At 38.8% G+C, this 16,000-nt stretch overlaps 1 long non-coding RNA gene across 2 annotated transcripts in view; it reads left to right on the top strand.

Annotated features, from left to right (window-relative positions):
* Positions 1-2,018: 2,018 nt before the first annotated feature.
* LOC105609920 (uncharacterized) overlaps positions 2,019-16,000 on the top strand; it is a 56,558-nt gene continuing 42,576 nt past the window's right edge. For both annotated transcript variants that reach the window (XR_006060872.1, XR_003590328.2), the window contains exon 1: positions 2,019-2,104. This is a non-coding gene — a long non-coding RNA (uncharacterized LOC105609920). The remainder of the gene's footprint in view (positions 2,105-16,000) is intronic.

Raw genomic sequence — 16,000 nt, 5'->3', positions numbered from 1 at the left:
AACATTCCTCCAGTTTTAGTCTAGCATTTGAAATGCTACTAAACAGGGTTCAAACATTTTCTTATGCATGACTGAACTTAACACTCAAAATAACATTCTGAGGTTGGTAGTATCATTTTGCAACTGGAAAACAGGCTCAGGGAGGTTAGAGGACTTGTCCAAAATCATAGTACATTGTGCTCCAGATACGGACTGGTCATTTTACCCCAAATCTTGTGGGTTTTGAATGGCACTTTGCTCTTCCTTTATTTTCTCCCTAAGAATTTGGGGGGAGGGAGTTGGCATCAGTTAAGTACTATATCTGGGCTTCCCTGGTGGCTCAGTTGGTAAAGAATCTGCCTGCAACGCAGGAGACCCAAGTTTGAAACCTAGGTCGGAGGATCCCCTGGAGAAGAAATGGGAACCCATTTTAGTATTCTTGCCTGGGAAATCCCATGGACAGAGGAGCCTGGTGGGGTTGCAAGAGTTGGACGCAACTTAGCGACTAAGCCACCACCAAGTGCTATATCTAAGTGTTTCAAAATCTACAAATTCTCCGTATAATGCAGATTTGTTTTTCTAATTAAGGCCCACGAACTTGATGACATAATAAAGTACCACCTAATTACTTATGATAAATGAAGAAGCAATAGACTGAAGATTAATACCACCTATGACAATCTTTGACCCTGTCCCTCACAGTTGAAATCACATATGCTATTTCATTCAGTGAATCCCTTTCTAACCCTTTCTAATTTTATCAGAGATGTAACCCTAATTTTTGAGATTAAAATAAAATGTAAATCTCTAGCAAAACCGTTCTTAGAAGGAATAACTCTCAATGCTATCACAAGAAAAAATTAGTCCCAAGTGAGACTGTGACTGTGTGGTTAGGATGTTAGCCTACTTAAAAGTAGAAAGGTTTTCAAGGAGATATACACTTTTGCTATTTACGTTTACTTTCTGTTTTTTTTCTTTTTTGGCTGATCTTGGTCTTCGTGGCTGCTCAAGGGCTTTCTCTAGTTGCGATGAGGCAGGGCTACCTTTTGTTATGGTGCTCAGGCTTCTCATTGAGGTGGCTTCTCTTGTTGCAGAGGACAGGCTCTAGGTATGCGGGCTTCATGAATTTCGGAGCATGGACTCAGCAGTTGTGGCACAGGGGCTTAGCTGCCCTGTGGCATGTACGATCTTCCCAGACCAGGGATCGAACCCATGTCCCATGCATTGACAGGCAGATTCTTAACCACTGGACTACCAGGGAAGTCCTTATATTTAAACTGATCTTACTAACTACCTGAAGTGTTATTCAACTATTAGGGTAGGCAAAACTTAGCAAACCTTGCTTAGCAGTTCAAGTTACTTAGCAGTTCAAGTCGTTTAGTCCCTAAGTCATGTCTGACTCTCTGCCCCTTGGACTGTGTAGCCTTCCAGGCTCCTCTGTCGATAGGATTTCCCAGGCAAGAATACTGGAGTTGGTTGCCTTTCCCTTCTCCGGGGGATAGATATAGGAAAACAACGCAACAGTTTAGCTTTTCTTTCTTTTGGCTGCACTGGGTCTCCTCTGCTGCATAAAGGTTTTCTCTAGTTGTGCCGAGGGGGGGTACTCTTCATTGTGGTGCACGGGCTTCTCATTGTGGTGGCTTCTCTTGTTGCAGAGCACGGGCTCTAGAGTTTGGGTTCAGTAGTTGTTGCATATGGGCTAGTGACCACTTAGTGGCCCCAGGGCATGTGGAATCTTCTCAGACCCGGGATGGAACTCGTATCCCCTGCACTGGCAGGTAGATTCCCAACCACTGGACAACCAGGAAAGTCCCAGCAATTTAGCTTTTAAAAATGGTCTATGATTCAGATTTTTTGTGAATTTAGATTTGTTTTCCCTTCTACTAAGTCTAAAATGAGCAAAGTCTTGTGGTGTTAATTATTATCCAAAGGCAGATATTAGATTGGAATTTAGGTCCTCTGTGTGTACTGTTCACTAAATTTTATTGGTTAATACAACATCCATTGCTTGTAACAAGATTCTCAAGACTGTGCCAGGCAGAGGAATTCTAATAGTTATTATGGTCTAAAGAGCACAAATAAGAACTAATCCACATGGAAAAAAATACTAAGAAACTGCCAACACGTAAGTTATTTCTATTTCTAATTCTTACTTCTTTATGTTGACTGTATTCCTATTCTCTTTGCTTAGAGGCACTTAGGATCACTTCGGGAAGAAAAATCACTGAGACATTTAGGAACATTTTAGGGGAAAGGAAAGCAAGTGCGACTGACAGAAAAAAACATGAAAGTGTGAGAGTTGCAGTTCAGGACAGAGAGGAAGAGTCAGAGACAAACATAGAGGAACAGCAGCGTTAGACTTCTGTTAAAAGTAAGAGGATCAAGGTGGGTGTTAGGAAGAAATGAGAAAAGTTATTTAAAGAAGACCACACAATTTGAGAACTGTGAATATAAAGAGAAGTAGATAGTCCCCTTTTCACATATGAGTTTGTGAAAATGTGAATTAGAGTAAACTGCATGAATGCTAATTAATAGAATTATATATTTGAAAGGAGGATTTTATTTCTGTGTGTGTGTGTGTGTGGATATAATCTTTGATAATATGGCTCTATCATTTTATTCATATTCTCAATTTTGCATTTTTCCATCACAACTTGATAAAAATTAATCAGTTGAAGTCTAAAAAGCATCGGAAGAGAATGAAGATTTGCTCCTTTCTGTCATAACTATACTAAGTTTATAAGACTAATGCTTCTTATTCCTATCGTCAATACTGTTATCTATATTTTATACTCTTTTAATAAAATAAAGGTAAAATACAGTGAACTGTTAAATTTGTCCAAACAGTGTAAGGCAGACTGTGGTCTACCAGCCCACTTCCCTTTTCAACCTCAAATGTTCGTTTAGCTGAAACACAAAGGATCCAGGTTCAGCACATGGAGGAAACTTAGAAGCATTAGCCAATATATGACTGTGAATTGAAGTCAGGAAAGTCAAGTACATGGAAGGCCTAACATGGAAACTATTTTTTCAGAAATATTTGCCATGTATTTGGATGTATATTAATGAGAAAAACAAGAGGTTAGGTAGGTAGAAGTATCTTTTTTCTTAGATAAAGGGAAAAGACAGTAGAAATTTAGCTGTCCTGAGGAGGTGAATGTTTTAGTAAAGATTCAAAGGATTTTATGCATTTTGGTCATAATCTCCGTCAGGGTAATTAGCACTTGCCTTGAACTTGGGGAAGTCCTGAGTGACCCCAGCCAAGTACTTTCCCTTCAGTGGGCTTCATTTTCCACACCCGATAAATAGGGAAATTATTCCTTACTGCACTGTTGTAAAGATCTCTAGGAAAAATACTTGAAGCACTAGTGCAGTCACTTGGGTACTTAACAGTAGTGAGTTTTTGTTTGATGGCTATTCTAAAGAATAATCACTTGTGATTCTCACAGACCACTCTTCACTGTTGTCATAGTTAGCAGAAGCCTACTCCATCTGGTGTTAGGGGGAGACCACACCCACAGCAGCAGCAATCACACCAAGGCTGGCTAGGGGTAGTATTTTACAAAGACAGGAATCCTGTGGTGACTTCTGGCAGCCATTTTACAATTTGTGAGAGTAACGGAGACGAGAGCAGAGACACTGGCCCAGATTCCTGATACTTTTGTGCCATTTATTTATCTATTCACAGAGCTTCCTAGTTCTAGATTTTTTGTTATGTCCCGTTATTGAAAGTCATTTGAGGGGTTAGATTTTACTTGCAACCAAATACACCCTAATGGCCATATAGAATATATAATTTGATCCCATAAACAAAAAGCACAGAATAATCATTGGATTTGAAGTTTGCTCTTCAACTTCATCCCTAGTTCCTGCAGCCTTTCCTTCTTGCCCTAATCCATGAATCCCTCATGGACTCTTTTTCCGTCTAAATTTCTCATTTATTTCTCAGTGAATTCACCCTTTTTACACTGCCAAGTCCCTCCTTGTGCTGGCCTTCATTGTTTGTACACTGTTGATTTGAGCAATAGAAGTAAGGAAAGTTGCCCAACTGTGCAACTGAAACAGCTACAATTTCAAGGTTTCCAGACTCACTTGGGTCCCAACACCGTTTAACTTGCTTTTCATTTGTTACTAGTTAGTTCTCTTTCCCATTCTCCTTAGCATCTGTTCCAGATCTGTTCTTCTCCAACCTACTTTACACCCCTGCCTTCCTCCTTTCATCAGATAATTTTGTGTCCCTTTGGAGGCCAGAAGTGTGAGACCATATAACTTGCCACTACCTCAAATACAAATTTTGTTTTAATTTTGTTTTCTGCTTTAGCATCAAGGTAATTAGGAGAAAATGGTTCATATAAAACTTTATTGCTTGTTCACAATTGTTTCTTAATATTCCTGACAGAACTTAAAAGCTTTTGTACTGCAAAGGAAATCAAACAAAACAAAAAGACAATCCAAAGAATGGGAGAAAATATTGCAAATGAAGCAACTGACAAGGGATTAATCACCAAAATATACAAATAACTAATGTAGCTCAATATCAGAAAAACAAAGAACCCAATCAAAAAATGGTCAGACGATCTAATTAGACATTTCTCCAAAGAAGACATACAGATGGCCCTAAAGCACATGCAAATATGCTCAACTCAAATATGTTATTAATGTAAATAAAACTGTAATGAGGTATCACTTCACACCAGTCAGAATGGCCATCATCAAAAAGTCTACAAACAATAAATTCTGGAGAGGGTGTGGAGAAAAGGGAATCTTCTTACATTGTTGGTGGGAACATAAATCATACAACTACTATGAAGAACAGTATGGAAGTTCCTTTAAAAACTAAAAAGAGAACTGCCATATGACCTAGTAATCGCACTCTTGGGCATATATTCAGAGAAAACCATACTTCAGAAAGATACACATATCCCAATGTTCATTGCAGCATTATTTACAATAGCTAAGACATGAAAGCTACCTATATGTCCATCAACAGAGGAATGGATAAAGAATGGAGTATTACTGTGTCATTAAAAGAATGAAATAATGCCATTTGCAATGATATGGATGGACCTGGAGATTATCATACTAAGACTGAGAAAGACAAGTATCATATAATATCACTTATATGTGGAATATAAAAAATATACAAATGAACCTATTTACAAAACAAATAGATTTACAGACTTAAAAAACAAACTTATGGTTAGCAAAGGGGAAAGGAAGAGGAGATAAATTAGGAAGCTAAGATTAACATATATACATTATTATATACAAAACAGATAGATAATCAACAAAGACCTACTGAATAGACCAGGGAACTCTACTCAATACTCTGTAATAATCTAAAGGGGAAAAGAATCTTAAAAAGAACAGTATATGTACATGTATAATTAAATCACTTTGTTGTATACCTGAAACTAATACACTGTTGTACATCAAATTTACTCCAATATAAAATAAACAAGTAAAAATTTAAAAATTAAAGTAACCCAAACCCCCACAAACCAATAAATTTTGTTTTAATTTCTTTCTTTTCTGTTTTAGAGGGAGAAATAATTCATTCCTGTCTTCATAAACTCCTTTCCCAATCTCCTTCTACCTTTTTTGTAATCTTGCTATATTACTTAACTTCCAACACCCCCCTTCTCCAAATATGTTCAAATTTCCTCCTTCTGGTTTATTTCTTGAGTTCAGACCAAAATGCAGAATAGGAAGATCCTGAGTTCACCTCCTCCCACGGACACACCAAAACTACAACTACGTATAGAACAACTTTTTAAGAATGACCAGGAGTAAGCCAAACAGATTTTCTACAACTGAAAATTTAAAGAAAAAGCCACCATGAGATGGGTAGGAGGGGCAGAGATGCAGCCTAGTTAGAACCCATACTCCTAGTGTGGCAACCCCAAAATGGGAATGCTATCACAACTATGGAGGTCCACCCTAAGGAGTGAGGGATTTGAGCACCACACTAGGCTCCCCAGCCCAGGGAACCTGCAGCAAGAACATGAGCCTGCATAAAGCCTGGCTTTGAAAACCAGTGGGGGTTACATCTGGGAGAGTTGAAGGGCTTGGTGAAACTGAGACTCTACCTATTGAAGGGCACACACACAAACTCACCTGCTTCCTGTCCCAGGACAGAGGCAATAGCTTGAAAAGCATCTGTGTCATATGAGACGGTCCACCGGTTAATATTAAGGAAGGTATCAGAGGGATAGGGATCTGCTGGAACTTCCTCTGGGGGAAAGAAGCACTGGCAGGTGCTGCTCCTTTTTTTTAAACTTTCCTTCCACCTAGCTGGTTTGGCAGGCACCATTCCAGTCACTCTTAACCAACCTAGCTAATGCTATGCATCCCATCCCAGTGTTCCCCTGAGGACCTGTCCTGCCCAAACTGCCACCTTACTGACCCCTCCAACATGACTCTCACTCTGCCTCACCTGATGGACATTCCTAGCTGGCATCAGTGCCCCTCCAAAGTGGCTCCCACCCTGGGAGGTGAGCCCCACTTCACCTGGTGGGTGGCCTTGGCTGACACTGGCAACCTCCCAAGTGTCTCCTGCCTCAGTCCTGTACACTAGCATGCTCACAAAAGTTGTGGCTGGGCCTCACAGCCAGTCACACTGGGGGCCAGCCCCACCTACCAGTCCACCTGCAGGGTAGCAGTTGTGGCCCAAACACAACAGAAAGGCTCACACAGCCTCTACAGGGCACATGCACCAGTGGTCTCCATAGGACACCTTCTACATAAGGCCAACTCTTTCCAGTCTGGGAGATATAGATGATATACATGATACATAGGGGAAAAAAAAAATGCAGAGAGTTAGGCAAAATTAGGAAACAAATATCTTCCAAAAAGAAAGAACAAGATAAAACCCTAGAAAAATAACTAAATGAAACAAAGATAAGCAGATAAAGATATCAGATAAATTTACCAGATAAAGGTATCAAATTAACAGCCATAAAAATGCTCATCAAACTCAAGAGAAGAATGGATGAACTTAGAACTGCAACAAAGAGATAGAATATATTAAAAAATCAGACTTGAAGAATACAGTAACTGAAATGAAAAATACACAAGAAGGAATCAACAACATGCTAGGGGATGGAAAAGAATGGATCAAAGATAGAGCAGAGGGAATCACCTAATTGAAGATAGGGCAGAGGGAATCACCTAATTGGAACAGCAAAAAGAAAGAAGAATTTTAAAAGGGAGGATAATTTAAGGGACCCCTGGGACAACATCAAGCATATTAATATTCTCATCCAGAAGCAGGAGAAAGAAAGGGACAGAAACCCTATTTGAATAAATAATGGATAAAATCTTCTTTAACTTGGTGAAGGGGAGACATTCTATGTCATGGAAACAGAGTCTCAAAAAAGATGAACCCAAAGAAACCCACACCGAGACACATTATAATTAAAATGTTAGATATGGAGAATCTTAAAATCTGCAAAAGAAAAACATCTACTTGCATACAAGAGAACCCCCGTAAGGTTGTAAGCTGATTTCTCAGCAGAAACTTTACAGGCCAGAAGGAACTGGTATGATATATTCAAAGCACTGAAAGGAAAAAAACTTACAACTCTACCCAGCAAGGTTATCGTTCAGAATTGAAGGAAAGATAAAGAGTTTCCCTGACAAGCAAAAGCTAAAGGAATTAATCATCACTAAACTCGCCGAAGAATTGATGCTTTTGAACTATGGTGTTGGAGAAGACTCTTGAGAGTCCCTTGGACTGCAAGGAGATCCAACCAGTCCATTCTGAAGGAGATCAACCCTGGGATTTCTTTGGAAGGAATGAGGCTAAAGCTGAAACTCCAATACTTTGGCCACCTCATGAGAAGAGTTGACTCATTGGAAAAGACTTTGATGCTGGGAGGGATTGGGGGCAGGAGAAGAAGGGGACAACCGAGGATGAGATGGCTGGATGGCATCACTGACTCGATGGATGCGAGTCTGAGTGAACTCTGGGAGTTGGTGATGGACAGGGAGGCCTGGTGTGCTGCAATTCATGGGGTCACAGAGTTGGACACGACTGAGCAACTGAACTGAACTGAACTGAACTGAAACTAGCCTTGGAGAAGGCAATGGCACCCCACTCCAGTACTCTTGCCTGGAAAATCCCATGGATGGAGGAGCCTGATAGGCTGCAGTCCATGTGGTTGCAAAGAGTCGGACATGACTGAGTGACTTCTTTCACTTTTCACTTTCATGCATTGGAAAAGGAAATGGCAACCCACTCCAGTGTTCTTGCCTGGAGAATCCTAGGGATGGTGGAGCCTGGTGGGCTGCCATCTCTGGAGTCGCACAGGGTTGGACATGACTGAAGCGACTTAGCAGCAAACTAGCCTTACAGAAAATTTTAAAGACACTTATTTAAATGAAAAAGAAAAGGCCAAAAATAGATATAAGAAAATTATGAAAGAAAAAAATCTCATTGGTAAAGGCAAATGAATAGTAAAAGTAGGGGATTTACCACCTGTAAAGCCAGTATAAAGGTTAAAATATAGAAGTAGTAAAATCATATATATCTAAAATAACTGTTACATGAAATAAAAATGTAAAGTATGATGTCAGAAAACATAAAATGAAGGGAGTAAACATGTACTGCTTTTAGAATGTGCTTAAACTTAAGTGACCATCCAGTTAAAATAGACTGCTATATACATAGATTGTTAAATATGAACCTTATGGCAACCAAAAACCAAGAAACTATGATAGACACACACAAAAAAGAAAGAATCCAAACATAACACTAAAGAAAGTCATCAAATGACAAGGGAAGACGAGAAGAGAAGAAGAAAGGAGCAAGGAAGAACTACAAAAATAACCAGAAAACAAATGAACAAAATGGCAATAAGCACACACCTATCAATAACTACTTTGAATGTAAATAGAAAAAATGCTCCAATCAAAAGTCATAAATAGGGTGGCTGAATAGATTAAACAAAAGAAAACAAAACATGTCTCATATATTTGACACCTAAAAGAGACTCACTTCAGATCTAGAGACAAACAGACTGAATGTTGAGGGATGGAAAACAATATTTCATGCAAATAGGAACTAAAAGAAAGCTGGGGTAGCAATACTTATATCAGACAAATATACTTTAAAATAAAGTCTGTTAAAAAAAAAAAGAAGGGCATTGCATAATGATAGAGGGGTCAATCCAACAAGTGGATATAATGCTTATAAGTATCAATGCACCCTATATAGGAACAACTAAATATTAAAGGGAGAAATTGGTGTAATACAATAATGGTAGAGGACTTTAACACCTCACTTACATCAATGAATAGCTCATCCAGACAGAAAATCAAAAAAGAAACATTGGCCTTATGTGACGCCTTAGATCAGATGACATTTATACATACACACACACACACACACACACACACACACACACACACACATATATATATATATATATATATATAATATTCTACCTACAAAGAGCAGAACACACATTTTCTTCAAGTACACATGGAACATTTTTTAAGACAGATCACATGTTAGGTCACAAAATAAGTCTTAATAAATTTAAGAAGAATTGAAGTCATATCAAGCATCTTTTTTGACCACAACAGTCTGAAACCAGAAGTCAATCACAAGAAGAAAACTGGAAAAACACAAACACATGGAGGTTAAACAACATGTTAGTAAACAAATGATAGGCCAACAAATGAGTTGAAGAGGGCATGAAAAATACCTTGAGACATATTCAATGGAAATACAATATTCTAAAACCTATCAATATAGCAAAAACAGTTTTAAGAGAGATGTTTATGGCAATACAGGCTGACCTCAGGAAACAAGAAAAATTTCAAATAAACAATCTAACCTTACAGCTGAAGGAAGCAGAAAAAGAACAAAGTGCAAAGTTAGTAGAAGGAAGGAAATAACAAAGATCAGAGTGGAAATAAATGAAATTGAGACTGAAATAACAATAGAAAAGATCAATGAAACTAATAGCTGGTTCTTGGATAAGATAAACAAAATGGACGTCTTTAGTCATACTCACAAAGAAAAAGAGAGGGTCCAAATAAATAAACTCAAAAATGAATGAGAAATTACAACTGACACCACAGAAATACAAATGATAAGAAACTATTACAAATATTTATACACTAACACACTGGACAATCTAGAATAAATGAGTAAATTCCTGGAAACATACAATCTTACAATGGTAAATCAGGAATAAATATTAATAGAAAATCTGAATAGATCAATCACTACTAATGAAATTGAATACACAATCAAAATGCTCCCAACAAAGTAAAGTCCAGACCAAATAAATCCACAGGAGAATGCCACAAAACACTTAAAGGCAAGTTAATACCTATGCTTCTCAAACCATTCCAAAAGGTAGAAACACTTGCAAAATCATCCTACAAGTCCAATAGGATAACAAAACCAGATACAGACACTAAAACTTCTGAGATGAGCCGAGATCGGGTGCATTCAGGGTGCTGGAAGCAACCTAGATGTCCATCAGGATAAGAAAGCTGTGGTCCATATACACAATGGAGTATTACTCAGCCATTAAAAAGAATACATTTGAGTCAGTTCTAATGAGGTGGATGAAACGGGAGCCTATTATACAGAGTGAAGAAAGCCAGAAAGAAAAACACCAATACAGTACACTAATGCATATATATGGAATTTAGAAAGATGGTAACGATAGCCCTGTATGCGAGATAGCAAAAGAGACACAGATGTATAGAACAGTCTTTTGGACTCTGTGGGAGAGGGAGAGGGTGGGATGATTTGGGAGAATGGCATTGAAACATGTATAATATCATATATGAAACGAATCGCCAGTCCAGGTTCGATGCATGATACTGGATGCTTTGGGCTGGTGCACTGGGATGACCCAGAGAGATGGTATGGGGAGGAAGGTGGGAAGGGGGTTCAGGATGGGGAACACGTGTATACTTGTGGCAGATTCATGTTGATGTGTGGCAAAACCAATACAATATTGTAAAGTAAAAAAAAAAAAAAAAGATCCTAAAAAAAAAAAGACACTAAAACTAAGGAAGAGAAAAAGGAAAATTAAAGGCCAATATACCTTATGAACACAGATGAAAAATCCTCAACAAAATATTAACAAACCAAATTCAATAATAATTAAAAGGATCATACACTGTGATCAAGTTAGATTTATTTCGGGGATGCAAAGATAGTTCAATATTCACAAATCAATCAATGGAATACACCGCATTAACAAAATGGAAGATAAAAATTATAGAATCTTGTCAGTAGATGAAGGAAAAGCATTTGACAAAATTCAGTAACCATTTCTGATAAAAACTCAACAAAGTGGGCAGAATGAGAACATACCTCAACATAATAAAAGACCATATATCACAAGCCCTCAGTTAACACTATACTCAACAGAAGTTTTTCCTCTTTCATCAGGCGGAAGACAGGGTGCCCCCTCTCACCACTCTTATTCAACATAAGAAGTCCCGACCAGAACAAGCAGGCAAAGAAAATAAGTAAAAGGCATCTAAACTGGAAAGGAAAAAGCAAAACTGTCTTTGTTTGTAGATGATATAATCTTATATATAAGAAAACCCTAAAGTGAAGTTGCTCAGTCGTGTCTGACTCTTTGCGACCCGTGGACTGTAGCCACCAAGCTCCTCCATCCATGGGATTCTCCAGGCAAGAATACTGGAGTGGGTTGCCATTTCCTTCTCCAGGGGATCTTCCCAACCCAGGGATCAAACCCAGGTCTCCCACATTGTTGCAGGCAGACGCTTTAACCTCTGCACCACCAGGGAAGTCCTAAAGACTCCACCAAAAAAAACTATTAGACCTAATGAATGAATTCAGTAAAGTTTCAGGATACAAAATTTACATAGAGAAATCAGTTGCATTTCTATACTACACGAACAATAAACTCTCTGAAAAAGAAATAATTCCATATACATTTGTGTCAAAAACAATAAAATACTTAGGAATAAACTTAACCAAAAAGATGAGATCTGTTAATGGAAGACTATCAGTTCGATGAAAGAAACGGAAAAGACACAAATAATTGGAAAAGTATCTCATGTGCGTAGATTAGAAGAATTAATATTGTAAAAATGTTCACACTAACCAAAGCCACCCACAGATTTAATGGAACCGCTAACAAAATTCCAATGGCATTTCCCACAAAAATATTAAAAACAATACTAAAATCTGTATGGAACCATAGAAAACTTAATAGATCAAAGCTGTCCTGAGCAAGAAGAACACAGCTGGAGGAATTTTACACTTCCTGATTTCGAACTATACTGCAAACCAGTAGTAATCATTGCAGAACCGGCAGAAAAATAGACTCATAGATCAACAGAACAGAACCGAGAGCCCAGAAATAAACCTGCACATATATGATCAACTAACATTTGACAAGAGAGCCAGAAATATTCAATGGGGAAAGGATAGTCTCTTCAATAAATGGTGTTGGGAAAACAGGACAACCATATTCAGAAGGATGAAATTGAATTGTATCTTATATCACTTACAAAAATTAACTCAAAGTGGATTAAAGACTTAAACACAAAGCCTCCAACCATAAAACTCCTAGTTGAAAGCATAGGGCAATAACTTCTTGATAATGATCACAGCAAAAAGCTTTTAAATATGACACCAAAATTTGTACAAACAATGGAAGCAAAAATTAATAAATGGGAGTATATTAAACTCCCACACAGCAAAAGAAACGATCAGCAAAATGAAGAGGTAACTTACTGAATGGGAGAAAATACTTGCAAGTCATGTATCTGATTAAGAGCTTAATTTCCAAAATACAGAAAGAACTCAAAATTCAATAGTGAAGCAAACAAATAAAAACACAAACAATTCAATTAAAATATGGATGGGGGGCTGAAAAGACATCTTCCCGAAGAAGACATACAAATGGTCAATAGGTACATGAAGAGGTGCTCAACAGAACTAATCACCAGGGAAATACCAGTCAAAACCCCAGTAAGATATTACCTCATACCTGTCAGAATGACTATTATCAAAAAGACAACAAATGACAAGTGTTGGTGAGAATTAGGGAAAAAAGGAATCTTCATGCACTTTCAGTAGGGTTTAAATTGCTGTGGCCTCGGTGTATGCAAATATTTACAGCATTTCAATTTATAACTGCCTCAAACTAGAAGTAATCCAGTATTCATCAACTAAGAAATAGATGGGACAAATTGTGGTATATCTTTACAGTGGACCAATAAAAGGAATTAAAAGGAATGAAGTTTTAAAGCGTGCAACAACATAGATGACTCTCAGAGGCATCAAACTAAATGACATAAGACAGATATGAAAGGATCCTGATTTACTTGGTGTTCTGATTAAGTCAGAGTTAGTGGGACAGTAATCAGATCAGTAGTTCCTAAGGACTAGGGGTAGGGAGAGGGGACACAAGACAACTTTTTGAGGTGATGGAAATATTCCATATTATGGTTGACTCATGATTGTATATTATTTGTCAAAACACATAGAGCTGTACACCTAATACAATAAACCTGAAAAAAAAAGCATACCCTAAAAAAACCCCAAATAATTCCTTTACCATGCTTCCTACCTTATTTATTTACTTATTTACCTGATTGTGAGGTTTCTTAGGGAAGGGACTTTTTCTATGTAGTTTGCATTCAGCTAATATTTATTCACTGTTTACTATGTGCCAACATCCATTAACTGCTGGAGAACTGAAATGAACCAGACGGTTTATCTCTGCTCTCAATATATTGTCTTAGCGTTAGTTATAACCTGCTTCTATTCCTTTTCTAGCAAGGTTCACAGAAAGGTCATCTAAGCTTAAAGCTCATATTTCTGAAAGATTCAACTACTAGGTACATATCTAGCTAGAAACTTTTGCTCATCTATAACAGAGATCCTCCCAAATAGTGGCTTAAATAAGGCAGAAGTTTGGACATAGCCAGTCCCAGGGCTAGTTGGAAGCTTCATGGTATCAACTGGGACTCAAATTTCTTTCTGCTCTGGCATCCTCTGTTTGAGGATTTTATTTGCAAGACACAAGGTGGTTTAAGCTGACTGACAGGCCTCCAGCTATCACGTTTGTGTTACAGGCATCAGGAAGGACAATGGAGGAACATCTACCACCCCCCACCCCTGACACCTGTGCTTTAAGGAGACTTCTGGAAGTCCCACAGAGCAGTTCTATGAGAATTTAGTCACAAAACCACAGCTATATATCATATATATATATATATTTCATATTCATATATATAGATTTCAGGCAACACTATGTCTAGTTTAAAAAAGGAGCTTTTGGAAAAATGACCATTTGGCAACCAACATGGTGAAAATAGATCTGGACAAGAATAATCAGAGAATCTAAATCCAGGGAGGGACATTTGCTACACAGCAGAGCATTTTTATGCTCATAAAGTATTTCCCCACAGATTGCTTATTGGTCACAAAGGGAGGTAGTAACTGTTCAACGGAGTAACCAGACGACACCCTGACCGGGCGATCAAGATGAATAACAACCAGCGAGGAGCAGGCAGACGTCATGTGGCCTCCAGATGTGACTCTGCGGAGGCCATGACATGGCACTCATGCTAGTCCAGCTGGAAATGCACGGCTTGAATCTAATCATGAGCAAACATCAGACAAACCCAGACCAAGGAACCGTCCATAAAAGTACGGGCCTTTTCAAAACTGCCAGTGTTATGAAAGGTAAGGAAAGGTGACAAATGTTTCCAAGATTAAAGGAGACTAAAGGGACAGTAACCAGATACAATAGGTGATCCTGGACTGGTTCCTGGGCTGGAGGAAAGCCAACTGCCCTAAAGGACATGATTGAGACATTTGACTAACCTGGTAGATACTGACTTCAGAGAGAGAAAGAGCAAGATCTGAGGACTAGTCCTGAATCTATTTCCCCAGTATTCCTATCCCCTCAGCCTATCTCCTGAATCTTCCATGTAATATCACAAAGTCCATTGTCTTTCCCTTCCAGTCTGTCCTCCACATTGTCATCAAAGTGACTTTTTTTTTTACTTTACAATACTGTATTGGTTTTGCCATACATCAACATGAATCTGCCACGGGTGTACATGTGTTCCCAATCCTGAACCCCCTCTTCCACCTCCCGCCCCATACCATCTCTCTGGGTCATCCCAGTGCACCAGCCCCAAGCATCCTGTATCCTGCATCAAACCTAGACTGGCGATTCATTTCTTATATGATATTATACATGTTTCAATGCCATTCTCCCAAATCATCCCACCCTCTCCCTCTCCCACAGAGTCCAAAAGACTGTTCTGTACCTCTGTGTCTCTTTTGCTGTCTCGTGTACAGGGTTATCGTTACCATCTTTCTAAATTCCATATATATGTGTTAGTATACTGTATTGGTGTTTTTCTTTCTGGCTTACTTCACTCTGTATAATCAGCTCCAGTTTCATCCACCTCACATCGAGGAAACCAGAACTGAAAGAGACACGTGTACCCCAATGTTCATCACAGCACTGTTTATAATAGCCAGGACATGGAAGCAACCTAGATGTCCATCAGCAGATGAATGGATAAGAAAGCAATGCAGGAGACCTGGGTTCAGTTCCTGGGTTGGGAAGATTCCCCTGGAGAAGGGAAAGGCTACTCACGCCAGTATTCTTGCCTGGGAAATCCCATGGACAGAGGAGCCTGACACACCACAGTCCATGGGGTTGCCAAGAGTCGGAAAAGACTGAGCGACTAACGCTTTCACTTTCAAGAGCTCATTGTCTCATTTTTAATTTTCTCGGTCGTCTCTGGGTCTTTGTGACTCCAGGGACTGTAGCTGGCCAGGCTCCTCTGTCCAAGGAATTCTCCAGGCAAGAACACTGGAGTGGGTTGCCATGCCCTCCTCCAGGGGATCTTCCTGACCCAGGGATCCTGCATCTCCTGCTTTAGCGGGCGGATTCTTAACCACTGCATCACCTGGGAAGCCCAATTGTCTCCTTAAGGGCAGCCTTTTCCCTGTAACCTCACATAGAGGAAGTGGCAAGAGTGTTTT

Source organism: Ovis aries, chromosome 9 (assembly GCF_016772045.2).
Source record: "Ovis aries strain OAR_USU_Benz2616 breed Rambouillet chromosome 9, ARS-UI_Ramb_v3.0, whole genome shotgun sequence".
Lineage (NCBI taxonomy): Eukaryota > Metazoa > Chordata > Mammalia > Artiodactyla > Bovidae > Ovis > Ovis aries.
Note: the sequence above shows the minus strand (reverse complement) of the source record. Positions and strands in the feature narration are given on the sequence as shown.